The following is a 4,890-nucleotide window of genomic DNA, read 5'->3' as shown; positions in this document are numbered from 1 at the left end:
AAGTAAGTGGACATATGAGACAGAGATGAGGATTTAGTAGACAACATAAGAATCCCCTGGGAAATAAGTGGACATATAGACAAAATAAGACAAGATTAATATGAGACACAGCCGAGGACTTGGTAAACATTATAAGAAACCTGTGGTAAAAGTGGACAGGATATATATGGGACATAGTTGAGAAATTGGTTTGCATAATAAGAATCACCTGGGAAATATATGGACGCAATATATACGAGAAACAGCTCCGAAATTAGTAGGCATCATTAGAATCTCCTGGGAAATAAGTGAACACAATGTATATATGAGACACAGCTGAGGAATCCGTAGACATAATAATAATCCACTTTGAAATAAACGGATATACGAGACACAGCTTTTGGTAGACATAATAAGAAATGTCTGAGGAAAATGTGGACACGATATATATGATACCCAGCCGAGAACTTGGTAGACATAATAAGAAACCTGTGGTAAACTGTGGACAAGATATATATATAAGACACAGCTGGGGAACGATAGACAAAATAAGAACCTCTGGAAAATAAGTGGACACGAAATAGATGAGACACAGCTGAGGAATTGGTAGACACAATAATTCCCTGTGAAATAAGTGTACACGATATATATGAGACACAGCTGAGGAAATCATAGACATAATAAAAAAGTGGACACGATATATATGATACCTAACCAAGAACTTGGTTGAAATAATTAGAAAATTGTGGGAAATAAGTCGACAAAAGAGACAGAGCTGAGGAATGGTAGACAAAATAAAAATCCCCTGTGACATAAGTTAACATATGAGACGGAGCTAAGAAATTGTGGACATGATATATAAGAGACACAGCCGAGGACTTGGTAGACGTAAGAAACTTCTGGGAAGTAAGTGGACATATAAGACAGAGCTTAGTAATTGGTAGACAAAATAAGAAACTTTTCGGAAATCAGTGGACACGATATATATATGACACAGCAGAGGACTTGGTAGAAATAAGAATCTTCTTGGGAAAAAGTGGACATTATATATATGAGACACAGCCGGAGACGCGGAAGGCTAATAAAAACATTAAAAAAAGCGGACACGATAGATAAGAGACACAGCAGAGGAATTGGTAGATATAAGAAACTTCTGGGAAATAAGTGAACATATGAGACAGAGCTGAGACATTGGTTGACAAAATAAGAAACTCTTTGAAAATAAGTAGACACGATATAAATGAGGCACAGCCGATGACTTGGTAGATATGAGAAACTTCTGTAAATAAGTGGACACGATATGAGACACAGCAGAGGAATTGGTAGACATAAGATATAATCCCCTGGGAAATAAGTGGACATATAAGACAGAGGTGAGGAATTGGTAGACAAGATAAGGCACTCGTGGAAAATATATATACATATGAGACAGAGCTGAGAAATTGGTAACAGAAATAAGAAACTTCTTGGAAATAACTGGACATTCGAGACAGAGCTGAGGAATCGGTAGAAAAAAAAAAGAATCCCCTTAGAAATAAGTGGACATATGAGACACAGAGAGCGGAGTAATGAGAAGGAAAAATAAGAATCTTCTGGGAAATAAGTGGAACAGAAATGAGGAATTTGTAGAGAAAATAAGGGAAAGAAGTCGACGTATGAGACAGAGCTGAAAAATTGGTAGACAAAATAAGAAGCCTGTGGGAAATAAGTGCACAGATGAGACAGATCTGAAAAATTTATAGACAAAATAAGAAGCCTGTGGGAAATAAGTGCACAGATGAGACAGATCTGAAAAATTTATAGACAAAATAAGAAGCCTGTGGGAAATAAGTGCACAGATGAGACAGATCTGAAAAATTTATAGACAAAATAAGAAACCTGTGGGAAATAAGTGGACATAAGAGACAATGCTGAGGAATTGGTAGGAAAAATTAAAATACCATTTGAAATAAGTGGAAATATGAAAAAGAGCAGAGAAATGGGAAGAAAAAATAAGAATCTTCTGGGAAATAAGTGAACTAATGATACAGAGCTGAGAAATTTGTAGACAAAATAAGAATCCCCTGGGAAATAAGTGGACACGATATATATGCGATACAGCTGAAGAAACTTCTGGGAATTAAGTAGACACGATATATATATATGACACAGCTGAGATATTGGTAGATAATTGGAATGTCCTGGGAAAACAGGGAACACGATATTTATAAAACACAGGCGATGAATTGGTTGACAAAATGAGAATCCACTGGGAAATAGGTGGACACGACATATACGACACACAGCACAGGAATTTGTAGCCTTGGGACATAAGTAGACATATGAGACAGAGCTGAGAAATTGGCAGACCATAACAGGAACTTATGGGAAATAACTGAACGCGATATATATGACATTCAGCTGAGGAATTGGTAGACATAATAAGAATCCACTGGGGAATACGTTGACACGATATCCTCGGAAATGAATGGACATGATAAACATACATGTAATATACAGCTGATAAAATTGTTGACATAATAAGAATCTCCTGGGAAATACATGGACACGATATTATATGAGACACAACTGACGAAATGGTAGACATAATAAGAATCTCCTGGGAAATAAGTGGACATGATTATATATACGATACACAGCTGATGAATTAGTTGACATAATGCGAATCCACTGTGAAATAAGTTGACACGATGTATATGAGACACAGCCGAGGAATTAATAGACATAATAAGAAACTTTTTGAATTAAGTGGACACGACATATATGACACACAGCCCAGGAATTGGTAGATATAAAAATAATCCCCTTGGAAATAAGTGGACATATGAGACACCGGTGAGGAATCGGTAAACAAAATAAGAAACCTCTGGGAAAAAAATAGTACGATATATATGCGACACAGCTGATGAATCGGTTAACATTATTCTTATCCGCTGGGAAATAAGTTGACAAGAAATATATGACACACAGCTGAGGTATCGGTAGATATAATAGAAATCACCTTGAAAAGTAGTGGACATATGAGACACAGCTCTAGAATTGGTACACATAATAAGAAACCTCTGAAAATAAGTTAATACGATATAAATGAGACACAGCTCTAGAATTGGTACACATAATAAGAAACCTCTGAAAAATAAGTGAACACGATTATAGGACACGGCTGAGAAACTGAAGTCCTGGGTGAGTGAGTTGGTTTTAACGGCGAATCGACAGAAAATTGGTCATATACGCCGAAAGAAGACATTGCAACGCCAACTGAAAGCATAAACTTTTATGTAAAAAATGTAAAAAAAACCTACAAACTCCCTGTAAAAATGTAAAGCACACTGCATAATGTTATAACAATGTCCTTGCATAATGAAAGCATATATAAAACATCATGAAAAATAAAGTGTGGAAATATCACAAAACAGTATTAAAAATTATATACTAAGTAAGTGTGAAAATATAGCTGCAACATAATAAATTGCAAAAGATGTAAATAAAAATATGAAATGTTAGATTTTTTTATAAATTCCTATCTGCTTTAAAAACGATAAAATATTTCCGACTGAAACGTTTTCAAATAATTTTCAAAGATTGAACGTCATAATATGTACTGCGTTTCGAAGCAAAGTCCACACAGTCGATTAAAATATATTCGGGTTGATCTTCTTTATTCAAAAGATGAGCTGAGGAGTTGGTAGACATGATAAGAAACTTCTATGAAAATGTGGACATGATATATATGAGACATAACAAGAATCTCCTTGAAATAAGTGGTCACGATATATATGAAACACAGCCAGTGTAACGTACTCGTTGCTACAATTGACTTGGAAATTGTGTTAATTTCCTTGTTGAGCTCACATCTTCTACATTTTTTGCTGTATTGTCTTCAGACTTCAAGGAAGTGATCGACATGTTAAGACGCAGTGTCTGACATGTACATTTTTGAGAAAGAGAATGCAATGAAAACTGTAGAAGTAGTTCGCTGCACAAGGAAATTATAAAATCTAATACGGCCGCCTTGTATCCGGCTGGAAGGTCTAATTATGTCCGCCATTTCCTCAGCTGTGTCTCATATATATCGTTTCCACTTATTTCCTAGGAACTTCTTATTATGTATACTTATTTCTCAGCTGTGTCTCATATTTATTGTGTCCACTTATTTCCCAAGAAATTCCTATTATGTGCACCACTTCGTTAGATGTGTCTCATACGTATTGTGTCCTCTTATTTCCTAGAAGATTCTTATTATTTCCACCATTTCTCAGCTGTGTTTCATATGCCCACTTATTTCCCAGGAGATTCTTACTACGACTACAATTTCGTCAGCTGTGTCTTATATGTATTGTGTCTACTTATTTCCTATATGATTCTAATTATATCTACCAATTCCTCAGCTGTGTCTTTTATAGATAGTGTCCACTTATTTCCCAGGAGATTCTCATAATATCGTGTCCACTTATTTCCCAGTACATTCAAATTATATCTACCTTTTCCTAAGCGGTGTATTATATATTGTGTCCACTTATTCACCCGGATATTCTTACTGTATCTACGATATGGTCAGCTGCGTCAATATATCTACCTGGTGTCTTCCTCCATCACCAAAGCTGGAAGTCGCTATATGATTTATAATTGTGTCGGTGCGACGTTAAACCCAACATAAATAAATAAATATATATCGTATCAACATATTTCTAAGTGGAATCTTATTATGTTTACCATTTTCTCATCTGTGTCTCATATATATCGTGACCACTTATTTCCCAGATGATTCTTATTATGTCTTCCAATCCCTCAGCCGTGTCTCACATATATCGAGACCATTTATTTTCCAGATGATTCTTATTATGTTTTCCAATCCCTCAGCTGTGTCTCATATATATCGTGTTCACATATTTACCAGATGATTCTAACTAT

Source organism: Mercenaria mercenaria, chromosome 2 (genome assembly GCF_021730395.1).
Source record: "Mercenaria mercenaria strain notata chromosome 2, MADL_Memer_1, whole genome shotgun sequence".
Taxonomy (NCBI): domain Eukaryota; kingdom Metazoa; phylum Mollusca; class Bivalvia; order Venerida; family Veneridae; genus Mercenaria; species Mercenaria mercenaria.
The sequence above is the reverse complement of the archived record's forward strand: the minus strand, read 5'-3'. Positions refer to the sequence as shown.